This window comes from Manis pentadactyla, chromosome 8 (assembly GCF_030020395.1).
Source record: "Manis pentadactyla isolate mManPen7 chromosome 8, mManPen7.hap1, whole genome shotgun sequence".
Classification (NCBI taxonomy): domain Eukaryota; kingdom Metazoa; phylum Chordata; class Mammalia; order Pholidota; family Manidae; genus Manis; species Manis pentadactyla.
In genome coordinates this window covers 76,117,404-76,144,495 of record NC_080026.1, presented here as the reverse complement: position 1 = coordinate 76,144,495, position 27,092 = coordinate 76,117,404, and positions in this window count along the sequence as shown.

Sequence of the window (27,092 nt, the reverse complement as noted above, 5' to 3'; positions counted from 1 at the left end):
AGATATAAGGAACTGAGTCTGGAGGATCACAGAAGCTGGTTCTGCACAATCAGTTTTGCTTACTGCTCTTTTTCTTATCACTTCGTTAAGCATTCTACCACTAGCCACATGGCTGTCTTCCATACGTGTGTGTGTGTGTACACCTTTCCTTCTCTATTATCTATCAATTTATGTGTTTTCATCTAGCTAAGTATCAATCATGTATCAATTTACACTCTATAGAGATTCTCTGCTCATAATTTACAGCAATGTTCTTTGAATAAGAGGAATTTGTTTACTTCTGTCTCTCAAAAATATGATTTCAAAAACATATTAAACTCTCTATTTATATTAGACATTTCCTTAGGGATCATACTTTGAGACAGTAGTGTATAATGAGTTTAAGTTATAAATGGATAGAAATCAGACTTGGACATCTGTATCTTTTACCTCTATATTCAATTTTTCTTGAATCGTCAGCCACCACCAATGCTCAAAAGAGAATTGAAGCAAATTGTCTGAAATTAATTTAGCACCTGAAACTTAGGAAAATTTTATTATTTATTTCCTAGTTATTTATGACACTTAGGATTTTCCCAAAATAGACTTAGTCTTTATATTCTTCCATGATTTAACATGATGGAAAGGGTTAGACATGGGGTAAGACAGCCTGAGATAGCCTGGCCTTCAGAGTAATAAAATCTCTGCTTGGATGGTCACTGGCTCTCAGCCTAGCAATAAAGACTATCTTTCTGAGGGTAGGTAATTTGGCTTACCATCAGTGGGTTGAATGGAGGTTAGGCATTTTAATAGATAATTAGTATACAGTAACAATCTTACCTTTTCAGTTATATTTTGAAGAAAGTTTCATATCCTTTCCAAGTCAATTTTCACAAATTCTTGAGGAATATTGTTATAGAGGATAGTGGCAGTGGTCTCCCATTAAGCTCTCAGAACTTGTTCTTCCCATGCACATTGGCAACTTTTTACTTCAGCTTTTCCCTGGTACTTTCTGCAGGGCTCTATTCTCTGGCTAAGGGACCACGTGCAGGATGGAGTTTCTGGGAAATTCATGCTTCTGGGAGCAGCTCTCAACCAGGGGCATATGGAGGCCAAATGACTAAAGTGTTCTGGTTCTATTTCAAATCATGTTGGTTGCAATAGGTCTGTATCCCTGCTTTATGGCCATTTCATGGCCCAGAAGTGCATAATTTGGATGGGTTCCCTTAGCAGCTGCATAACCCTAATAATGGCTCTGTGGTGTGTAGAGAAAGAGCAATGCTGGAAGGTAAACAATGTGGAAATATTAATATTGTGTCACATCCCAGCAAATAAAGAGCAACACAGCACTGTAGGTGGAAAACAACCACTATATAATTTCAAGGATGCTGGGATAGAGGCATCTGTTGCTTTATGCATACAGAATAGCATAACAAGTTATTCCAAAATTTAGTGACTTGAAACAACAACCATTTGTTATGGCTCTACAGTCAATCAACTGAATGATCTGAACTAAGTCTAGCTAAGCTTAACTAGATTACTTATGCATCTGGAATAGGCTGAGTGGTCAGCTGGGACTGATTGGTTTTAGGTAGTCTCACTCATATGCCTACCAGTTGGCCAACTCTAAGTTGAATCGATGGGATAAGAGGTACCTGTCCATTCCAAAGGCTTATGGATTCCCAAGAGAAAAGTAGGTCTCTTGATATTTAGTTGGAACAATATGCAAGTCATAAAGTTATCAATCAGTGAGACAAAGCAACAAACTGAAGTTGATACATTTTCATTTATGGGTGCCTCTTCTTTGATCACAAGGTCTTTGACAGAACTCATAGAATGATTTGCCAATGTGGGATTCTTCATAAAATTGCTCAGACCAAGGGACTCACTTCACAGTCAAGAAGGTAAAGTGAAACACACATGTCCAGAGGATTTACTGGTCCTTCTAAATACTGCAACCCTCAGAGGTGAATTGCCTAACAGGAATCACAGCTTTAAAGTGTAACTTAAGTACTAGCTTTGGGAAGAACTCCTGTAAGGCTGTTATGCTGCCCTTCAAGGTATGATATATACTTTGAGCAATTATATGGTATTATCCTTGATCACTAGAAAAAAATAGGTCTGGGAATAGAGAAGAATAGGAGAGACTCCTCTCCTTATTGCTGCCAGTGATTTGTTTGGAAGAAATGTACTTTTTTCTAGCCCTACAACTTTAGCCTCTGTATACAGAGAAACTCTAGTTGTTAGCAGGGTGATACGGTGGAGGTGGGGGTGCTTCTATCAGTGAACATAGTGTTGCACTAAACCTGGGGCTACCACTGCGACCTTATTATTGTGGACTCCTTGATGAGGAAGAAAACAATGAAGATATACGGATATGCGTAATTGTCTCTCATGCAGAGTTAGGGACTCCTGCAAAGGAAGAGCATGGCGTATATCTGACATGCAAAGGATATGCTGGAGTGCTTCTAATTTGCTTTTATGCACATTAGTACCTATAAGTGAGCAATTGTAGGAATCATGACCCGAAGGACTTCTCTGTTTTGAAGAGCATATACTGCTTACATGTGGTTCGGGATGCCTACATGGAGAAAGCAGGGTTGGTGCCTTCAGAAGCAATCCTTAACCACTGACAAACAGGAATTGGTGGAGGTCTGAGACTATTCTATCTATATCCTCTACCAGAGGCTCACTGGCAGGAATGAGCCCCAGTTGCTCCTAGTAGGAATTGTTCTTCAGTCCAATCTTTGTAGTCTTTTTAAATGGTTCTCTCCTCCACTGGTGCTTCCTGTAATTACCTCTCAATTTAATTACTTTTGCTAAAATCTTACTCTCAGTTGATCTAAAATGATACTTATCATGAAATACTGTAGTTGGCATTTCTCATTCTCGGTATTCCCAGAAAGATCATGATATGAGACAAAAATTTCTCTTCAATTTTAAGTTAATGTATCTCAGCAAAATATTGGTCACCTTTTTCTGCAAAAGTCATTCATGTCCTCCAAAATCACTGGTACTTTATTCTTTTCCCCAAGCAGTTGCATGGCACTTCCAGGAATCACTGTCTTCTAGTATTTCTGAAGCTCTGTGACATGTTCTAAGTGTAGGAGGCAAGCCACTACTCTCTTAGCTGTACCTCTTTGAGTCATCTCTACTTACACACTTATTCCTTAGATACCATGACGCTGATTTATTTGCTTCTTTTCATCAGGAAATCCACAAACTATACAGTAACACCTGTTTGTTTTTTTGTCATACTCTCTTGGAAGAAAACAAGTTTCAAAAACATACTCACTGATGCCAGAGAATTGCTCCATTTCTGTATCGCATTAATGTAATCTAGTTTTTTAAAAAAATGGGACAGACCTGAAATTTTTAAAAAAAAGATATTACATGAAGATATTATATTGTATCACCTCTATGCTAACACCACTAAAAGAAAAATATGAAGTTAAGTGTGATGGTTGATTTTATGCATCAAACTGGCTAGGCTATTGTATCCAGTTTTTGCCCAAATACCAGTCTAGATGTTCCTGTGAAGACAGTGTTTAGATGCGACATTAAATCCATAGACTTTGAGTAAAGCAGATTATTTTCCATAATGTGGTGGGCCTCATCTAATCAGTTGAAAGCCTTAAGAGAAAAACTGAGGTCCTCTGAGGAAGGAAGAATTGTATTTACAGTTTGCCTTCATACTCAAGACTGCAATATCAACTATTTCCTGCATCTCTGGCCTGCTGGACTGACCTGAGGATTTGGGACTTGCCAGCCCCCATATTCATGTCAGTCACCTCCTTAAAATAAATCAGTCTTTTCCTCCCTCTCTTTTGATATATATATATCTCCCCTATGGGTTCTGTTTCTCAAAATAATCCTGAATAGTACAGTAAGATAGAATGCTTTCTTATTGCATTGATTTTAAGACTCATCTTAATTTTCGAATCTGTAGGATATAGTAACAATGATGATGATAATGATAACTGATATTCACTGAGTACTTTTAACCCAATGCTTTTCATGGATTATTTAATCCTCATAAAACCCCCCGTAACCTTTTACATTCTCAAGTTGACTTCTCATTCACATTAGTTGCCCAATACTTTGTCTTTTTTCTGTACTTTTTGAAAGGGATGAGAAAATTCTCTCCTTGCTCATTTTCTGTAGCAACCATTTAAACTCTTCTATTTCATGTGCATGAAACACATCTTAAACTGTTGCCTCTTTTCTATTCTCACAATAGCCTAAGAAGTTGGTTAAGACTTCTCCCTGGTTTCATACTTATGAGACTCTGATATTCCATTCACAGATAGCAGGCACTGTGCCAGAGCAGGGCATTAAGGGACTTTTGAATCAAGAAAGAAACAGGAAGAACAAAATAAATAAAGACAAACTAAATTTGAAACCTAATTTTGTTTCATACTTATTTTAAGTTCTTGGGCAATTTAATAGAAGTTTCTAAGTCAAATTTCTCATTTTATAAAATATCTACTTTTTAAGATACTTGTATTACTTATGTGAAATCGATATATAAATTATCCTAAAAGTAATAAAGCAAACAAAATAAATTTCTCTCAAGAAACATCTGTAGTATCAGTAGCTTACAAATATTAAATAATATCTAAGTTATCTGATACATGTTAATATTAAAAAGTATTAGCCATTTAAATTTTGTTGTATTCTTTATATTGAACTTTTTGTGTTGTTTTACTTATATTATTTTTATATACTTACTTATTTTTCCTATTTGAGGATTACTTGCACTCAGTATTTATAGTAAATTTATTTTCCATTCTCTGAACAATTTATTTTCCATAAAATATTCTATCATTCTTTTACCTTCTACATGTGGAAATTGGCTTGTTTGATTGAATTGGAATGAATTGAACCTTCTGAAGAATTCAGGCCATAAAAAAATAAATATATAAAGAAGGAAATGACAAATATCACACATCTCAGCACCTGAGGGAGAGTGGGAATGCTTAATATTTTGAAGTGTTTCCAGAACAGAAGGATGGTTGTATAGGTAGTAGATAAGTTGTATAGAATGGTAGGTAACCAGAAAACACATAATGTTTATAATAGGATTATGTCACAGATAATATTTGGTGACAAATTTTTATTCAATATTGCTGTGTGTTTGTTTTGATTTCTATTCACATACTATGAGGTAGTAATTCAAGCTTTGAGTCAAGCCTTTAGCTGTGTAACTTGGGGCAAATTGCTTATTCTAAACATTGGTTTTTGCTCTATTAAATAGACATGCTAGTAATATTTGCTTCATATATTATGAACAAAAATAAATAAACATTTAATCATTTTTAGCCATTATTTTATTACAACTTAATTCTATAAAATACTTAGTATTTTTTTACAATACTGACAAAATGTATTTTTATTTATGCCTTTCCAAACTTTCCTCTTTTCCTGAAATATAGTTTTAAGTTGAATTTTTATTTCTCAAAGCATATATGATTTAAAGGTTGTTAGACATTGCTAAATGTTCTATGGAAAATTGTTCTTCAATAGCATATGAATGTCACTTTCTTCATACAATTGAAGAACAATTATTTAAATTACTTGCCAAAATGTGAAGGGAGATGATATCCAATTATTTTTAATTTATATTACTTTAGTGAAGACAGTCTTTTTACTTAATAGATAATTTGTACTACTTTGGTACATGGCCTGTTTGTCATTGCCTATTACCTTTAAGTTTACACTTTTCCATATTGCTTTCAGAAGTTCTTTGAAATATTAAGATTTTACATTTCCAAGTTTGCAGATTTTATTTGAACATTGCCTAAAATACATTGCAAATTTCTCAGTTTTTGAAAAAATAATTTTATTCTGAGATTAAAATATAGTATCAGAACATGAAAATAGTGAAGTAATGCCCTTTTATCTTTGACACTATTAACTGTACTCAGGCAACTATGATCTAAACTTTATAGTGGGAGGAGAACAGGATTATGATTAGGAATCTGATTTCCATCGCAGTTCTGTCCACATGCTGTCTGTGACCTTGGGTAACTTATTTCATTTTCAACTCTAAAATTTAGCAACTTTATTATTCATGTTTATGCTAAGCTTCATTTTTGTAAGGGTCCAATTAACATATATAAATACCCCTTTAAATTGTATAAGGAGTTAAAAGGTATAAAAACTTCAAGTGACTTTTCTGATGCTCTTTGTTATGAAACATGGCCTAAACAATTTTAATGTTAATATAACACGACATTTATTGTCAGTGCAATTCAACCATCATATTCACCAGGCGGTTTGAGGGAATGGTGGTGGGTTTTAGCATAAGCAGTTAGGTATGCTTAGGCAACACCTTCATTTTCCTTTAAGGAGGAAGCTACCAAAAGAAAATCCTGTTTCCCATCAGATAAACTCTGCCATTGCAAGAGAAACTCTTGTTATCCCAGACTGCCAGTGAAAGGATGGGTGAGTGTTATGGAAACTTGGTCAAGAAAGAGGGTTCTAACGCAATAATGATAAGCATCATTTTTACTGATTAGTGAATGTGCTTTTTAGTTGTCTCACCATCATCTATGTCAGTGCTGGGCTCATTTTTGGCTGGGATCTATGAGTAAGCTGGACACCTTTTATGGCAGGGAACGAGCTTCCACATTTGCATTAATTTATAAGTTAAAATAGTAATTTACAGAATGTGTGGGATTATTTTGAAAACTAGTTCTTCAGATATTCTACAAAAAAAAGGCATTCAATACTTTAATAACTGTGAGAAATAATGCATTATATATCTCCCAGTTCTGGATTTATGTTTTTAATGTTTAATTAGGATTTTCACTTTGAGTTAATTGTAGATTCCCAGGCAATTTTAAGAAATTACATAGAGAAATTCTATGTGCCCTTTACCTAGTGTTCCCCAAGGATGATGCCTCTAAAAATTATAGTATATCACAACTAGAATATTTAAATTTATATAGTCAAGATGCAGACTGTTTCTATCATCACAGAATGCCTAATATCTCCCTTTATAGCCAATCTTTTTTCCTAACTCCTGACAACCACTAATCTGTTCTGCATTTTTTATGATTTTATCATTTGAAGAATGTCATATAAATGGAACCACAGCATATGAACTTTTAAGGTTTTATTTCATTGAGAGTAATCCTCTGGATATTTGTCCAAGTTGTGTGTGGTAACTTTCCCATTATTTATATTTCCCTTTATTGTTTTTCCATGGTATGGATGTGCCTGTTTTAAACCACTGACACACTGAAAGACATCTGGATTAATTCAATTTTTTTTGCTATTACAAATATACTGCTAAAAACATTCATGTACAGATTTTTATGTGAACCTAAGTCTTAATTTCTCTGTAATAAATGCCCCAAAGAACAGTTACTGGGTCATATGATGGTTGCATGTCTAGTTATATACGAAGCTGTCAAACTTTTTGTGTCTAGCATTGTTTATTCCTACCAACAATATATGAATGATCCAGTTTCTCCACATCCTTGCAAGCACTTGGTGTTGTCACTATGCTTTATTTTAGATATTCTGGTAAGTGGGGAAATATCTCATTGTGGTTTTAATTCATAATTCTCTAAAGGCTAACGATGCTTAACATCTTTTAATGTGTTTATTTACATTCTGTATATCCCCTATTGTGAAATGGCTCTTCATATTTTTTTACACATTTTCTAATTGGATTATTTGTTTTGTTAGTGTTGAGATTTGAGAATTCTTTATACATTATAGATACTAATCCTTATTGGCTATGTTGTTTCCAAATATTTTCATTTATTTTGTAGCTTGTCTTTTTATCTTAACAGGATCTTATAAAAAATAAAACTTTTTATTTTGAGGAAGTCCAATAATCAATTTTTCCTTTTATGTATCATGCTTTGGGTTTCAAGTCTAAAACTATATGCCAAGTCACAGATCCCAAAAACTTTCTTTAGCTTTTTATCCTGAAAGTTGCATAGTTTTACATTTTACATTAAAGGTAGTCAACCATTTTGAGTCAGTTTTAATATAACATGTACAACTAAGGTTAAGATTCATTTTTTTGTATAATTTATAGCTATAGTAGTCAATACTGTGTGCTATTAGTGAGGAATAGATATGTAGATAAAGAGAATCAAACAGAGAACCCATCATAGGCTCATACAAATCTGCTGAACTGATTTTTTACAAAGGTACAAAAGCAATCAATAGAGTAAAGTCCTTTTAATAAGTGGTGCTGGAGTAGTGCACATTCTGTTGGGAATGTGACAGGGATTAAATATGTTATATCAATCTGGAGAGAATAGACATCTTTAGTATGCAGAGTTTTCCAATTCATGAACACAGGATGTCTCTTCACTTATTAAAATCACCCTTGATTATGTTCATTAGCATTGTGTAGTTTGAAGCATATAATATTTGTAAATATTTTGTTAGATTTAACCTCAATATTTTATATGAGCTCTGGATATATATTCCTGCTATCCTAAATCCTCATTTGTCTTTAACATAAAACTTGAATTTAACCTCTAGTTTCTGAGGCTTCCTTATACCTGAATATTCTGATGTTCTCCTTTCATTATCAGCTCTGTTCCTAACTCAAATCACACTTGTCTAATATGATACCAGAAGGGCAACCTCATTTATTATAAATGACTAATTTTACTATACAATCTACTTCAGCTCCCTTTTTATTCCCAACATTCATTTTCTCTCATCTTAATTATTTCCAGCAGATGTAAATAATGTATAGAAATGAAAGTATAAAAACCATATGAACATCTCAATAGGTGCTGAAAAAGCACTTGACAGAATTTGATATCTATTAATGATAAAAACTCTCAACAAAATGGGTATAGAGGGAACATACTCCAATATAACAAAGGCCATATACAATAAACCCACACCTAATATCATTCTTAACTAGCAAAAACCTGAAAGCTTTTACTCTAATATTAGGAACAAGACAAGGATATCCACTCTCACCAGTTTTATTTAACATAGTACTGGAAGTCCTAGTCACAGCAATCAGACAAGCAAAAGAGATTAAAGGCATCCAAATTGGTAATGAGGAAATAAAACTGTCACTATTTGCAGATGACATGATACTATATATATATATATATATATATATATATATATAAAACCCTAAAGACTCCATCAAAAAACTATTGGAACTAATAACTGGATTCAGCAAAGTTACAGGATACACAATCAATATACAGAAATCTGTTGTATTTCTATATACTAATAAAAAACTAGCAGAAACAGAAATCAGGAAAACAATTCCTTTTAGAATTGCATCAGAAAAAAAGCAATAAAATACCTAGGAATAAACCTAACCAAGGAGGTGAAAGACCTATACTCTAAAAACTGTAAGATACTCATGAGAAAAATTAAAGAAGACATAAATTGGAAATGAAATCTATCCCCTGCTCATGGAGAGGCAGAATAAATATTTCCAAAATAGCCATCCTGCCCAAAGCAATTTATAGATTCAATGCAATCCCAACCAAAAGATGAATAGCACTTTTCATTGAACTAGAGCAAATAATTCTAAAATTCATATAAACCCACCAAAAACCCTGAATAACCAAAGCAAACCTGAGAAAGAGGAATAAAGCTGGGGGTATTACACTCCCTGACTTAAAGCTATACTACAAAGCTACAGTAATCAAAATAGTATGTTACAGGCATAAGAACAGACTCATAAATCAATGGAACAGAATAAAAAGCCCAGATATAAACCAAAATATGTATGGTCAATTAATATATGATAAAGGAGCCATGAATATACAAAGGGGAAAAGACAGCCCCTTCAATAACTGGTATTGGGAAAATAACAGCTACACACAAGAGAATGAAATTGGATTACTGTCTAACTCCGTACACAAAAGCAAACTCAAAATTGATCAAAGACTTAAATTAGGATAGGAAACCATGAAATTCTTAGAATAACACATAGTCAAAAATCTCAAACACAAGCACAAATAATTTTTTTCTGGACACATCTCCTTAGGCAAGGCAAACAGAATAAAAAATGAATGAGGACTACATCAAACTAAAAAGCTTCTGTACAGCAAAGGACATCATCAGCATAATAAAAAGACAACCTACAGTATGGGAGAATATATTTGTAAATGATTTAACTGATGAAGGGTTAACATCCAAAATATATAAAGAACACATACGCCTCAACACCAAAAAATACCCACCAAATAACCTAATTTAAAAATAGGCAGAGGAACTGAACAGGCACTTTTTCAAAGAATAAATACAGATGGCCAATGGGCAACATGAAAAGATGTTCCATATTGCTAAACATCAGGGAAATGCAAACCAAAACCACAGTGAGGTATCACTTTACACGTTAGAATGGCCACTGTCCAAAAGACAAGAAATAACAAGTTCTCATGGGTTGGTGAAAAAAAGGGAACTTTCCTATATTGTTGGTGGGAATTTAAATTGGTGTAGCCACTTTGGAAAGCAGTATGGAGGTTCTTCAAAAAAAAAAAAAAATAGAAATACCATTCGACCCAGTAAGTTCACTTCTAGGAATTTACCCAAAGAAAACAAAATTCCTAATTTGAAAAGACACAGGCACCCCTATGTTTATTGCCACATTATTTACAATAGCTAAGATATGGAAGCAACAAAACGTCCATCAGTAGATGAATGGATAATAAAGATGTAGTATATATATATATAAAATGGAATATTATTCGCCCATAAAGAGATCCTCTCATTTGCAACAACATGTATGTACCTAGAAGGTATTATGCTAAGTGAAATAAGCCTGGCAGAGAAAGACAAATACCATATGATTTCACTTATTTGTGGAATATAAAAAAAAATAAAGCAAAATGAACAAATGAGTAGTAGACTTATAAACACTGAGAAGTGACTTGTGGTTACCATGAGGAGGGATTGGAACCAGAGAAATAAAAGGACACAAAAATTTTCAGTCATAATATAAGTTGGCCGCAGGGGTGGCAGTACAGCATGGAGAATATAGCCATTGATTCTGTAACATCTTCCTATGTTAATAGATAGTAACTGCAGTAGCTGAGAGGAAGATTTAATAATATGGGTAGCTGTTGAACTACTGTGTTTTATACATGAGACCAATATAAGGTTGTTTATCAATACTTCAATTAAAAAAAGGAGAATGTAAATACAAGTTAATGAATTAAAGAGATATTACTTATGTTAAATAAAAAATAACCATAAAAGAATTGTTCCTATAGTTTCCAGGTATCTCATGATTGAAGTCCCTAGAAATTTCTGAGTAGGGATGAAGTTAGGAGTGGGGTGTGGAAGAATAGATGTCTTCTATTATCAATGATCAGCTTTTGAATAAAGAAAAGACTGTTTTAGATGTCTGAACCCAAGACTTAAGGAAATGTGCTGTTACTAACAGAGGCAACATAAGTATACAGAAATATAGCTTCTCTCCATTTTAAATTCCTACACTGTCTGAATATTCATTAGTTTTATTAAATACTAATATGGAAGTTATAAGGTATTGTTTACAAACCATGGCCCATCCACTTTTTAAAATTGATATATATAAGAATATCATTAATTATTAATATAAATATTTAATATTATACATGAAGTTTTCATATCTTATTTTCCATTTTTAGTCTCTTAAACCTAGAGAAGTAGAATGTTACATGAACACAGTGATTTTTGCTTTGCTGAAAATTCATCCCAACATCAGTCTTCAAAAAGTCAATTCATGAGCCTCCAGTGGCTAATATGTAGAAAGCCAAAACTGTAGGCACAGATGATGGTAGTCATGGTTTCCTGTTGGGATACATATTGCTTGACTGACAACTGTCAGTACTCAGTAATGCTAATGACACTGAAACTCTTTATACATTATTTAAGAGGATATAATAAGAAGCCTTTTATAATTAGCATCACTGTACAGTTCTTGTTTTTAAGAGTACTTGGAGTGGCATTACGATGCAAGCTCTATTTTAGAATGTTGCCTAAATATAATGTCTAATTGCCTAAATGGATTCCAGCTTTTTAGTTTCTATCATTATTAGAAATTCCAATAATAAGCAATGACTCAGGGAGATGTGTTTAACTCAGAGAATGAGAGCATTTTGCAGTGATTTCTAAATGTGCATTATGTCAAAAATTCATAAATATCTTCACAAGTAATGCAACTTCTCTGATGATTTCAGTTGATAAATGCACCTGAAGTCTATTGTCAAATAATTGAGAAAGTGAAACTTGCATGCCAAAATTATCCTAAATAGACTTAAAAGTTTTACAATGATTGAATTGTGTATCTATTTTTTTAATTTGAAATAATTAAATATAATTAAATAGTGTTCTTCAGTTGCACTAGCCACATTTCCAGTGCTCACTAGCTACGTGTAGTTAGTATTGAGCATAATGGACAGTGCAAATATAACCCATAAAAAGAAACAGATGATTTCAGAGATCGATACAAGATGATGGTGTGAGAGGTAAGACATAAAGCTCCTTCCAAAACCACATATAGCAAGAAAGTATAGTTAATACAACTAATCCTAAAACAGCGACAGGAGGGAAGGCTGTGCCAGGCTGAATATACCTGGGGAACAGAGCAGACCTCACGAGATGGGGTAATGTACCAAAGCCTTGATCTGGTGGGACACAAGCCCTTCCCCCACCCAAGCTCACCAGTGGGAGGAGAAGAAACAGAGCTGGGAGCAGGTGTAAGCCTAAGATTGCTGAGCACCTGGCCCTGGAGATCTGCTTTGGAGCACAGACCTGCATTGTGTGGTGCTCTGGAGGTTGGTGGGGTTGGGGAGCTGGAAAAGGCAGAGTGTTTGAGAGACTGGGATTCGGCCATTTGTGGAGGACTGGGATCCACATCCGGCCACTCAGGGACAAAGGAAAGCAAGTGGTCAGAGAGGCTTCCTAGCAGGGAGAGGGCTGGTGAAGGGGTGGGGTTTGCACAGAGCTTGCTGCACAGGGGAAGGGATAGATGGACAAGGTTGTCTGGGAGTGCACTGCTCAGTAGGTTGGGAACTTTGAGGAGCTTCGGGCACTCAATCCCCCTGACAGACTACTCAGCTCTGATGCCCCCCACTGTGACACGCAGCCTGCTGTGCCTTCCTCCTGGCTTGCCAGGCACAGGCTTGCAAACCTGCAGTCACTGCACTGGCATTAGCCACCAGAGGGAGTTCCCGTCTAAAACAGCTAGAGACACAAAGCACAGAGGCTTAATCCTGTGTGTTTGGCCCACTGGCTCTGACACTGGAGATGGGCATTGCAGCCAATTAACAGGAAACAGCTCTTTCCTCCACCAGGAACCAGCACTCCCCTGTGACAACCAACCTCACTCTAGGGGTTAGCAGCTCCAGAGACTAGAGATTCTGGGCAATAGGGGGCACCACAGAGAAATAGGAAATGTCAAAGGAACATGGTTGAGACCAAAATCTCACAAACCCTAGAAAAAGGGCCAGATAAACTGAACTCACCAATATTCCAGAAAAAGAGTTCAAAATAAAAATCATAAACATGTTCATGGAGGTACAGAAAAATTTCAAAAGCTCAGGAATGAATTTAAGATGGAGATTCAATCATTAAGAAATTCCATATCTGAAATGAAACATACAATGGAAGAATTTAAACATATAATGGAAGATGTAGTAGAAGAGATGGTAAGGGGAATAGAAATTAGAGAAGAGGAACACAAAGAAGCTGAGGCACAGAGAGAAAAAAGGATCTTTAAAAATGAAAGAATATTTAGAGAACTGTGTAACCAATCCAAACAGAACAATTCGCATTATAGGGGTACCAGAAGAAGAAGAGAGATAAAACAGGATAGAAAGTGTCATTGAGGAGATAATTGCTGAAAACTTCCCCAATCTGGGGAAGGAGATAGTCTCTCAGGCCATGAAGGTGCACAGTTCTCCCAACACAAGAGACCCAAGGAAGAGAACTTAAAAACATATGATAATTAAAATGGCAAAGATCAAGGAAAAAGACAGACTTTTAAAAGCAGCTAGAGAGAGAAAAAAGATCATATACAAAGGAAAACCCATCAGGTTATCATCAGATTTCTCAACAGAAACCTTACAGGCCAGAAAGGAGTGCCGTGATATATTTAATGCAATGAAGAAGGGCCTCGAACCAAGATCACTCTACCCAGGAAGGTTATTATTTAAACTTGAAGGAGGGACTAAATTTTCAGATAAGCAAAAGCTGAGAGAATTTACCTCCCACAAAGCACCTCTAAAGTGCATATTGGAGGGACTGCTATAGATGGAAGTATTCCTAAGGCTAAACAGCTGTCACCAGGGGAAATAAAACCACAACAAAGTAGAACAATTAATTACTAAGCAGATGCAAAATAAAATCAACTTCCCCAAAGTCAATCATGGGATAGACAAAGAGTACATAATATGATACCTAACGTATAAAGAATAGAAGAGGAAGAAAAAGGTGGAAAAAGAAGAACTTTTAGGTTGTATTTGTAGTAGCATACTGAGTTAAGTTAGACAGATAGTAAGGGACTTACCCTTCAACATTTGGTAACCACGAATCTAAAGCCTGCAATGACAATAAGTACATACCTATCAATAATCACCCTAAATGCAAATGGTCTGAATGCACCAATCAAAAGACATAGAGTCACTGAAGGATAAAAAAAAATGACCAATCTTTAGGCTGCCTACAAGAGACTCACTTCAAACCCAAAGACATACACAGGCTGAAAGTAAAGGGATGGAAAGGATATTTCATGCAACCAATAGGGAGAAAAAAGCAGGAGTTGCAGTACTTGTATCAGACAAAATAGACTTCAAAACAAAGAAAGCCACAAGTGACAAAGAAGGATATTACATAATGATAAAGGGGTCAGTCCAAGAAGAGGCTATAACCATTATAAATATCTATGTACCCAACATAGGACCACCTACATATGTGAATCTAATACTAACAGAATTAAATGGGTAAATAGAACAAAACGTAGTCATTTTAGGAGATTTCAAAACACCACTCACTCCAAAGGACAGATTAACCAGATACAAAATAAGTAAAGAGACAGAGGCACTGAACAACGTATTAGAACAAATGCACCTAACGGACATCTACAGAACACTCCATCCAAAAGCAACAGGATACACATTCTCTCAAGTGCACATGGAACATTTTCAAGAATAGATCACATATTAGGCCACAAAAAGAGCCTCAGTAAATTCATAAAGATTGAAATTGTACCAACCAGCTTCGCAGATCACAAAGGTATGAAACCAGAAATAAATTACACAAAGAAAAGGAAAAATCCCATGAACACATGGAGGCTTAATAACATGCCAGTAAATAATCAATTGATAAATGACCAAGTAAAAACAGAGATCAAGCAATATATGGAGACAAATGAGAACAATAATACAAAACTGCAAAATCTGTGGGACACAGTGAAGGCCATGCTAAGAGGCAAGTATTTTGCAATGCAGGCCTACTTCAGGAAAGAATAATCCCCAATGAACATCTAAACTCACAATTAACAAAACTAGAAAAGAAAGAACAAATGAGGACCTAAGCCAGTAGAAGGATGGAAATAATAAAGATTAGTGCAAAAATAAATAAAATTGAGAAGAATAAAACAATAGAGAGAAACAATGAAAGCAGGAGCCTGTTCTTTGAGAAAATTAAACAAAATAGATAAACCCCTAACCAGGCTTATCAAGAAAAAAAGAGAGCCTACACAGATAAACAGAATCAGAAATAAGAAAGAAAAAATCACTACGGACACCAAACATACAAAGAATTAGGAGAGAATACTATGAAAAATTATATACTAACAAACTGGATACCTAGAAGAAAGGAACAACTTTCTAGAAAAACACAACCTTCCATGGCTGGCCCACAAAGACAAAGAAAATCTGAATAGACCAATTACCAGCAACAAAATTGAACTGGTAATCAAAAAACTACCTAAGAAAAAAACACCTGGATCAGATGGTTTCACTGCTGAATTTTATCAAATATTTAGTGAAGACCTAATATCCATCCTCCTTAAAGTTTTCCAAAAAGTAGAAGAGGAGGGAATACTCCCAAACTGATTCAACAAGACCAACATCACTCTAATACCAAAATCAGGCAAAGACACCACAAAAAAAGAAAATTACAGACCAATATCCCTGATGAACATAGATGCAAAAATACTCAACAAAATATTAGCAAACCGAATTCAAAAATACATTAAAGAGATCCTCCATCATGATCAAGTGGGATTCATCCCAGGGATGCAAGGATAGTACAACATTCGAAAATCCATCATCACCATCCACCACATCAACAAAAAGAGGGACAAAAACCATGTGATCATCACCATAGATGTTGAAAAAGCAACATCCATTTGACAAAATTCAACATCCATTCATGATACCCTCCATCATGCTCTTCAATGATTGGATCTCCAACCTGAATCCATTCCTGAGTTCTTGTATGTCTTTCCATACCTCCATTAGCATGTTGATGATTTTTATTTTGAACTCCCTTTCAGGAAGAGTCACGAGGTCCAAATCATTTAAATCTTTCTCGGGAGTTGTATTAATAATTTTACTCTGAACCAGGTTTCTTTGGTGTTTCATATTTGTATATAGCACCCTCTAGTGTCCAGAAGCTCTATACTGGAGCTGCTCAGCCCCTGAAGCAATCTTGGGGGTAGCATGGGTGAGTATTGGTGCCTGGGGTGGAAGAAAGAGCTTTTCCCTGTTTCCCAGCTGCTGTGCCTGTCTCCACTGCCTGAACCAGTGGGTAGAGCACACAGATATAAGCTTTTGTCCCAGAGCAGCCGGATATATATCCCTGCTTTCCACAAGCCGTGGGAATCCCAGTCTCCCCAGGAACTCTGCCTGTCCCACCATTCCAACCCAGAAATCAGAAGAGTATGATGAAAGCAACATGAAATGTAGGTTTGTGCTCCCAGCACAGATCTCTGGAGCTAGGTATTCAGCAGTCCCAAGCCTTCCACTCCCTCCCTGCTCAGTTTCTCATCCTCCTGCCAGTGAGCTGGGGTGGGGGAAGGGCTCGGGTCCTGCCGAGTCACAGCTCTGGTATGTTACCCCGTTTGGTGAAGTCTGCTCTTTTCTCCAGGTGTATGCAGTCTGGCGCCATCCTCTTTCCTGTTGCTCTCTCAGGATTTGTTGTGCCAACTATATTTTTTAATTGTATCCAGTTTTAGGAGGAAGCCTCTGTCCCTCCTCTCATGCTGCCATCTTTTTCTGCACATCATCCATTCATGATAAAAACTCTCAACAAAATGGATATAGAGGGCAAGTACCTCAACATATTTAAGGCCATATATGAAAAACACACAGCCAACATCACACTGAACAGCAAGAAGCTGTAAGCTTTTGCTTTAAGATTGGGAATAAGACAGGGATGCCCACTCTCCCCACTTTTATTTAATATTGTTCTGGAGGTCCTAGCTATGGCAATCAGACAACACAAAAAAATAAAAGGCATCCGGATTGGCAAGGAAGAAGTTAAACTGTTCCTGTTTGCAGATGACATGATATTGTACATAAAAAACCCTAAAGAATCCACTCCAAAACTACTAGATCTAATATCTGAATTCAGCAAAGTTTTGGAATACAAAATTAATACACAGAAATCTGTGGCATTCCTATACACTAACTATGAACTAGCAGAAAGAGAAATCAGGAAAACTATTTCATTCACAATTGCATCAAAAATAATAAAATACCTAGGAATAAACATAACCAAGGAAGTGAAAGTCCTATATTCTGAAAACTACAAGACACTCATGAGAGAAATTAAAGAAGTTACCAATAAATGGAAACACATCCCTTGCTCATGGATAAGAAGAATTAATATTGCCAAAATGTCCATCTTGCCTAAAGCAATCTACAGATTCAATGCATTCTTCAATACCAATGCAAATACCAACAGCATTCTTCAACAAACTAGAGAAAACAGTTCTAAAATTCATATGGAACCTCAAAAGACCCCACATAGCCAAAGCAATCCTGACAAGGAATAATAAAGTGGGGGGGATTATGCTCCCTGACATCAAGCTCTACTACAAAGCCACAGTAATCAAAACAATTTGGAACTGTCACAAGAACAGATACACAGACCAAGGCAACAGAAATAGAGAGCTCGGATACAAACCCAAGCATATAGGGTCAATTAGTATATTATAAAGGAGCCATGGATATACAATGGGAAAATGACAGCCTCTTCAATAGCTGGTGTTGGCAAAACAGGACAGCTACATGTAAGAGAATGAAACTGGATTACTGTCTAACACTATACACAAAAGTAAACTCAAAATGGATTAAAGACCTGAATATAAGTCATGAAACCATAAAACTCTTAGAAGAAAACAGGCAAAAATCTCTTGAATTTAAACATGAGCAACTTTTTCCTGAATGCATCTCCTCGGGCAAGGGAAACCAAATAAAAAATGAACAAATGGGACTACATCATGCTAAAAAGCTTCTGTACAGCAAAGGACACTATCAGCAGAAAAAAAGGCATCCTACAGTATGGGAGAATATATTTGTAAGTGACATATCTGACAAGGGGTTAACATCAAAAATATATAAAGAACTCATGTGCCTCAACACCCAAAAAGCAAATAACCTGATTAAAAAATGGGCAGATGATAATGAACAGACACTTCTCCAAAGAAATTCAGATGGCCAACAGGCACATGAAAAGATGCTCTATATTGCTAGTTATCAGGGAAATGCAAATTAAAACTACAATGAGATATCACCTCACACCAGTTAGGATGGCCAACATCCAAAAACAAGGATCAACAAACACTGGTGAGGATACCAAGAAAGGGGAACCCTCCTACACTGCTGGTGGGAATGTAAATTAGTTCAACCATTGTGGAAAGCAATATGATGGTTTCTCATAAAACTAAAGACAGAAATACCATTTGACCGAGCAATTCCACTTTCTAGGAATTTACCCAAAGAAAACAGTATCCCAGATTCAAAACGACATATGAACGCTTTCGTATATTTATTGCATCACTATTTACAATAGACAAGATCTGGAAGCAACCTAAGTGTCCATCAGTAGATGAATGGATGAAGAAGATGTGGTACATATACACAATGAAATATTATTCAGCCATAAGAAGAAAACAAATCCTACCATTTGCAACAACATGGATGGAGCTAGAGGGTATTAAGCTCAGTGAAACAAGCAGAGCAGAGAAAGACAAGTAGTTCCAAATGATTTCCCTGATTTGTGGAGCATAACAACAAAGCAAAACTGAAGGAACAAAACAGCAGCAGACTCACAGGCTTCAAAAAGGGACTGGTGGTTACCAAAGAGGAGGTGCGGGGGTGGGTGGGAAGGGAGGGAGGGAGAAGGTGATTGAAGGGCATTTTGATTGGCATGCATGGTGTGGGGTGGTCACAGGGAAGACAGTGTAGCACAGAGAAGACAAGTAGTGACTCTACTTGTACTACTCTACAAGTAGTGGCATCTAACTAGGCTGATGGACAGTGACTGCAATGGGGAATGGTAGGGACTTGATAATATGGGTGTATATAGTAACCACATTATTGCTCACGTGAAACCTTCATGAGTGTGTATATCAATGATACGTTAATAAAAAGAATGTTTTAAATACTAACTTCTGTAAACTTTTATCAATATTTATCCATTCCTTTTCAGAGAATAAGTTTATAAAGAATAAGAAAAATAAAGTATTTTTGTGAAATATACACACCTACATGAATACGAACTATTAGCCCTGGAAGGGAAAGATAAATTTTTTAGGACCTACATTTAGATTCTCCCAATTCACCATTTCTGAAAAAGCATTAAACAAATTTAACAATGTGAAAGATAAGTAGAAGCAGAAGAGAGGGTCATTATGCATATCATAATTAGAGGAAAACCGTGTATAAAACTATCTAAATACAGTCTTCTCAAATTTGATTTTTTAATCCTTTTTTTTCTTTACATTTCCATTTGGTAAATTCTATTGAGCTACCTTCAACGTCACCAATTATTTCTTCAGTTATATTGAGACTAAGACTGAGACAGTGGAAGGCATCCTTCACCTCTGCTACTGAATATTTTTGCTTCTAGCATTTCCATTTCCTTATTTCTTACAGTTCTCCTCCTTCTGCTAAAATTGCCCATCTGAACTTGCATGTTGTCTACTCTTCCATTAGTACTTCCTGTGTGTCTACATATGCATAGCATAAATATACTATTTTAAAATGAACTCAGTGATATCACTGATCTCCTTGTAAATTGTCCTAACCTTATGAAAAAAAAAAGCCTCATGATATAATTATCTTAATCTCTAACTTCAGGTCTTGGCAGTAGTAACAAAGAGAATAGAGTTATGAGAGGGTGTAGAATCCTAAAAGATGGCTACCTTCAGTGAAGGGAATCTGAGGTTATTTCTCCTTTGGAGGAATAAGTCAAAGTCCTAAACATGGGTTTATTGAGAAAATTAGAAAAAGGCAGCCAATGACAGCTTCACAATTTTCAGGGTTCTCAAAGCAGCAACAGAATTACCATGGCATTCAGGTAAGATTTTCTGCCTTGTTCCAATGTAGATTAAATGCTTTCTGTGAAGACTGACTTCGAGAAATGAGAAAAATATTCAGTCCAGTGATTATGTGTTCATGTTGCAGGCAGAAAGGGATGGAAATAAGACCGAGAGTGGACTCTGGAGTATTTTAGTGCATAAAAAAAAAAGATGGGAGGCTGCCATGTGTATATGCCAGTTTATATAAAATATAAATTGTTTGGGTTTTAGGAATACATTTTATTAACTGAATTTGATCATAAACTCTTATTATCAACCTCACAATATATACTCTTAATTTGCATATGTTTTGGAGTATGTATACTTTATTCAGATTTTCAGTAAAACTGGTGAAAATTTACTCATCCCAAATTATGATATTCCTGTAAGTATTTGGAATAGTAGGAACAGACCAACCATCAAGGAAAAAGACAGGTAATGAACAAGAACACATGTGACATGCATTGTACATGGAAAGTAGAACTAAAAAGAACCTTAAACGTTTGAATTTCTTCATTTTCACATGAGGGGATGGAGGCCTATGACCAGAATCAGATACCCTGAGCTTCCAATATAAGACTTTAAGTCTTCCAAGGTCTTATATTAGCAACTTGGTCCCAGACCATCATCTGGAAAACGGCTGAATTTGTAGGCAGGATTTGTGAAATACATCATGACTACTTTCTACTCACTGATGGTTTTGAAACTCATGAGGGGAAAGAGTAATTCCAGAGGTGTACAGAGATGAGAATGGGAAGGATGATGGTGGCAAACCAGGAGGGCTTGGCCTCAGGTTTTGGCAAAGGTAGTAACATTCGTGTGCAGGCTTTCTGTGCAGTATATTTATGCAAATGTTAGCAATTTATGTAAATGTTGAAAATGGCTTGAATGAGAAGCTAGGCAAAGAAACACATGTCACACAACAGGCTCAAGTCACCAGGGGAGAAAAGGGAGACACGCAGAAAAACATCACCTGCAGGAAGGAAGAGTTCACCATCTTCGGCTGATTAGTCTCTTCTTCCAGGAGCTTGGAATGTGATTAACCAATTCCAGCCTCAATCTTTCTGGTCTAATGAACAAACAAAACATAAATCTGGAAACTGTGGGCAACCCTTTAGTGCTAGGAGAATCTTTTAAAATCCTGGGTTGGCAAGCATGTAAATGAGCATTTATTGGCAGAAAATAATGAAGGTGCACAAGAAGAAAAGAAGAGGAGAAGGAAGATGAGGGGGAGGGAGATATAACTGAACTTTAGCACCACTATATACAGAAGATAGAAAAATCACTAATAAGAATATAAGTTCAGAATTTAGAAGGAGTTTGATTCAAATCTCAGGTACTGCAACTTAACTGTTTTGAGATCTTAAATCAGTCAAATAATATCAAGTAACACCACTCATACATATTTCCCTAGTATTCCAAATAACAAATCTACCACAAACTGGGGGCCTATGCTGTGTACAACTTTCATTATATGCTTAACACACTGTAAATACCAATAAATGCTAATAAAAACAAGACAAAAGTAAATGGTCACGAGGAGTTAGACCAAGTTAGACCTACTTAAGGAAATGGTAATCAGTAAGAGGCATGTTGGGGGAGGACAGAAATGGTCAAGTGCACTCAAATTCTTAAGATGAAGGGATGCAAAAGAGGGATGAAGGAGTAACAGAGCAAAGGGGGCTAGGGGCAGAGCCATGATGGCGGCGTGAGTAAGACAGTGGGAATCTCGTCCCAAAACCATATACATTTTTTGAAAATACAGCAAATACAACTAATCCTAAAAGAGAGACCAGAAGACACAGGAGAACAGCCAGACTACATCCACACCTGCAAGAACCCAGTGCCTGGTGAAAGGGGTAAGATACAAGCTGCAGCCCAGCGGGACCCAAGACCCCTCACCCCCAGCTCCCTGTGGGAGGAGAGGAGTAGGAGCGGGGAGGGAGAGGGAGCCCAGGACTGCTAAACACCCAGCCCTAGCCATCTGCACCAGAGCGCAGACACACAGTGCATGTGTGGGGTGCTAGAAACTAGGGAAGCAGGACAGTAAGACCTGTGAGTGGGTCCCGAAGCCGGTGCCCCTGTGACAAAGAAAAGCGAGTGCTTTTTGAAAGTCTTAAAGGGACAGGGACCCCACAGCTGGAGGGAAGCATCCCAGGTCACAGTCCAGCGGTTGCAAATTCCAGGGAACTCCAGGCGCACTAATCCCCTGGGCAACAGCTCTGAGACCCCTCACAGAGGTAAACAGCCAAACAGCCCCCTGTCCATTACCCCTCCAGGGCCCTGCCATAGAAGTGCAGCAGACTGAGGCTGGGCACCCCACAGCAAGGGAGCTTCCTCCATACTGGCCGGGCAAGATACAGAGACCCAATCTACATGCAATTGCCCAACACAAGCCACTAAGGGTCGCAGTTCTCCCAGTAAAGAAAGGCCAGGAGCAAGTGGAAAGAGTCTTGACACTCCCAGCTGAAAGACGAGTCAATAGCACACCGGTGCACCTATCAACATGAAAAGGCAAAAAAATTTGATCCAGACAAGACAAACCCAGACAGCTTGGACATCTTCTACATCTTTCCCTGAGAAGGAACCTGGGGAGATAGATTTAACCAATCTTCCTGAAAAAGAATTCAAAACAAAAGTCATAACCATGCTGATGGACTTGCAGAGAAATATGCAAGAACTAAGGAGGGAGAATACAGAAATAAAACAGTCTCTGGAAGGACTTCAAAACAGAATGGACGAGATGCAAGAGATCATTAATGGACTAGAAAACAGAGAACAGGAATGCAGAGAAGCTGATACAGAGAGAGATAAAAGGATCTCCAGGAAGGAAAGAATTTTAAGAGAACTGTGTGATCAATTGAAATGGAACAATATCCATATTATAGGGGTACCAGAAGAAGAAGAAGAGAGAAAAAGAGATAGAAAGTGTCTTTGAAGAAATAATTGCTGAAAACTTCCCCAAACTAGGGGAGGAAATGGCCTCCAGACCACAGAGGTACTCAGAACTCCCATGACAAGGGATCCAAGGAGGGTAACACCAAGACACATAATAATTAAAATGGCAAAGATCAAAGACAAGGACAAAGTATTAAAGGCAGGCAGAGAGAAAAAAAAAGGTCACCTACAAAGGAAAACCTATCAGGCTATCATCAGACTTCTCAACAGAAACCCTACAGGCCAGAAGAGAATGGCATGAAATACTTAATGCAATGAAACAGATGGGCCTCGAACCAAGAATACTGTATCCAGCAGGATTATCATTTAAATATGAAGGAGGGATTACACAATTCCCAGACAAGCAAAAGTTGAGGGAATTTGCCTCCCACAAAGCACCTCTACAGGGCATCTTGCAGGGACTGCTCTAGATGGGAGCACTCCTAAAAAGAGCACAGAACAAAACAACCGACATATGAAGATTGGAGTAGGAGGAATAAGAAGGGAGAGAAATAATCATCAGACTGTACTTATAATAGCACAATAAGCGAGTTAAGTTAGACAGTAAGATAGTAAAGAAGCTAACCTTGAACCTTTGGTATCTACAAACTTAAAGCCTGCAATGGCAATAAGTACATACCTTTCAATAATCACCCTAAATGTAAATGGACTGAATGCAACAATCAAAAGACACAGAGTAATAGAATGGATAAAAAAGCAAGACCCATCCATATGCTGCTTACAAGAGACTCACCTCAAACCCAAAGACATGCACAGACTTAAAGTTAAGGGATGGAAAAAGATATTTCATGCAAACAATAGAGAGAAGAAAGCAGGTGTTGCAATACTAGTATCAGACAAAATAGACTTCAAAATAAAGAAAGTAACAAAAGACAAAGAAGGACATTACGTAATGATAAAGGGCTCAGCCCAACAAGAGGATATAACCATTATAAATATATATGCACCCAATACAGGAGCACCAACATATGTGAAACAAATACTAACAGAATTAAAGGAGGAAATAGAATACAATGCATTCATTTTGGGAGACTTCAACACAACACTCACTCCAAAGGAAAGATCCACCAGACAGAAAATAAGTAAGGAGACAGAGGCACTGAACAACACACTAGAACAAATGGACCTAATAGACATCTACAGAACTCTACATCCAAAAGCAACAGGATACACATTCTTCTCAAGTGCACATGGAACGTTCTCCAGAATAGAACACATACTAGGCCACAAAAAGAGCCTCAGTAAATTCCGAAAGAATGAAATCCTACCAAACAAATTTCAGACCACAAAGGCATAAAACAAGAAATAAACTGTACAAAGAAAGCAAAAAGGCTCACAAACACATGGAGGCTTAACAACATGCTACTAAATAATCAATGGATCAATGACCAAATATGGAGATAAAGCAATATATGGAAACAAACGACAACTACAACACAAAGCCCCAACTACTGTGGGATACAGCAAAAGCAGTCTTCAGAGGAAAGTATATAGCAATCCAGGCATGTTTAAAGAGGGAAGAACAATCCCAAATGAATGGTCTAATGTCACAATTATCGAAATTGGAAAAAGAATAAAAATTAGGCCTAAGGTCAGCAGAAGGAGGGACATAATAAAGATCAGAGAAGAAACAAATAAAATTGTGAAGAATAAAACAACAGCAAAAATCAATGAAACCAAAGCTGGTTCTTTGAGAAAATAAACAAAATAGATAAGACTCTAGCCAGACTTATTAAGAGGAAAAGAGAGTCAACACACATCAACAGAATCAGAAACAGAAAAATCACGATGGACCCCACAGAAATACAAAGAATTATTAGAGAGTACTATGAAAACCTATATGCTAACAAGCTGGGAAACCTAGGAGAAATGGACAAATTCCTAGAAAAATGCAACCTTCCAAGACTGACCCAGAAAGAAACAGAAAATCTAAACATACCAATTACCAGCAATGAAATTGAAGCGGTAATCAAAAACTACAAAAGATGACATGATATTGTACATAAAAAACCCTAAAGACTCCACTCCAAAACTACTAGAACTAGTATCGGAATACAGCAAAGTTGCAGGATACAAAATTAAAACACAGAAATCTGTGGCTTTCCTATACACTAACAATGAACCAATAGAAAGAGAAATTAGGAAAACAATTCCATTCACAATTGCATCAAAAAGAATAAAATACCTAGGAATAAAGAACTATATCCTGAAAATTATAAGACACTCTTAAGTGAAATTAAAGAGGACACTAACAAATGGAAACTCATCCCATGCTCTTGGCTAGGAAGAATTAATATCGTCAAAATGGCCATCCTGTCCAAAGCAATATACAGATTTGATGCAATCCCTATTAAATTACCAACAACATTCTTCAACGAACTGGAACAAATAGTTCAAAAATTCATATGGAAACACCAAAGACCCTGAATAGCCAAAGCAATCCTGAGAAAGAAGAATAAAGTGGTGGGGACCTCACTCCCCAACTTCAAGCTCTACTACAAAGCCATATGATTATCATGTATAATGTGGGGGTGGGGGAAAGGGGAGGGCTTTGCAACACAGAGAAGACAAGTAGTGATTCTACAACATCTTACTATGCTGATGGAGAGTGACTGTAATAGGTGTGTGGGGGGAACTTGGGGTAGGGGTGAGCCTAGTACACATAATGTTCTTCATGTAATTGTAGATTAATGATAACAAAAAACAAAACAAAACAAAACTACCAAAGAACAAAACCCCCAGGCCAGATGGATTTACCTCGGAATTTTATAGACATACAGAGAAGACATAATACCCATTCTCCTTAAAGTTTTCCAAAAAATAGAAGAGGAGCAAATACTCCCAAACTCATTCAATGAAGCCAACATCACCCTAATACCAAAACCAGGCAAAGACACCACCAAAAAAGGAAACTACAGACCAATATCCCTGATGAATATAGATGCAAAAATACTCAACAAAATATTAGCAAACTGAATTCAAAAATACATCAAAAGGATCATACACCATGACCAAGTGGGATTCATCCCAGGGATGCAAGGATGGTACCACATTTGAAAATCCATCAACATCATCCACCACATCAACGAAAAGAAAGACAAAAACCACATGATCATCTCCATAGATGCTGAAAAAAGCATTTGACAAAATTCAACATCCATTCATGATAAAAACTATCAAAAAATGGGTATAGAGGGCAAGTACCTCATCATAATAAAGGCCATATATGATAAGCCCACAGCCAACATCACACTGAACAGCGAGTAGCTGAAAGCTTTTCCTCTGAGATCGGGAACAAGACAGGGATGTCCACTCTCCCCACTTTTATTCAACATTATACTGGAGGTCCTAGCCATGGCAATTAGACAAAACAAAGAAATACAAGGAATCCAGATTGGTAAAGAAGAAGTTACACTGTCACTATTTGCGAATGACATGATATTGTACATAAAAAACCCTAAAGACTCCACTCTGAAACTACTAGAGCTAATATTGGAATTCAGCAAAGTTGCAGGATACAAAATTAACACACAGAAATCTGTGGCTTTCCTATACACTAACAATAAACTAATAGAAAGAGAAATCAGGAAGACAATTCTATTCACAATAGCATCAAAAAGAATAA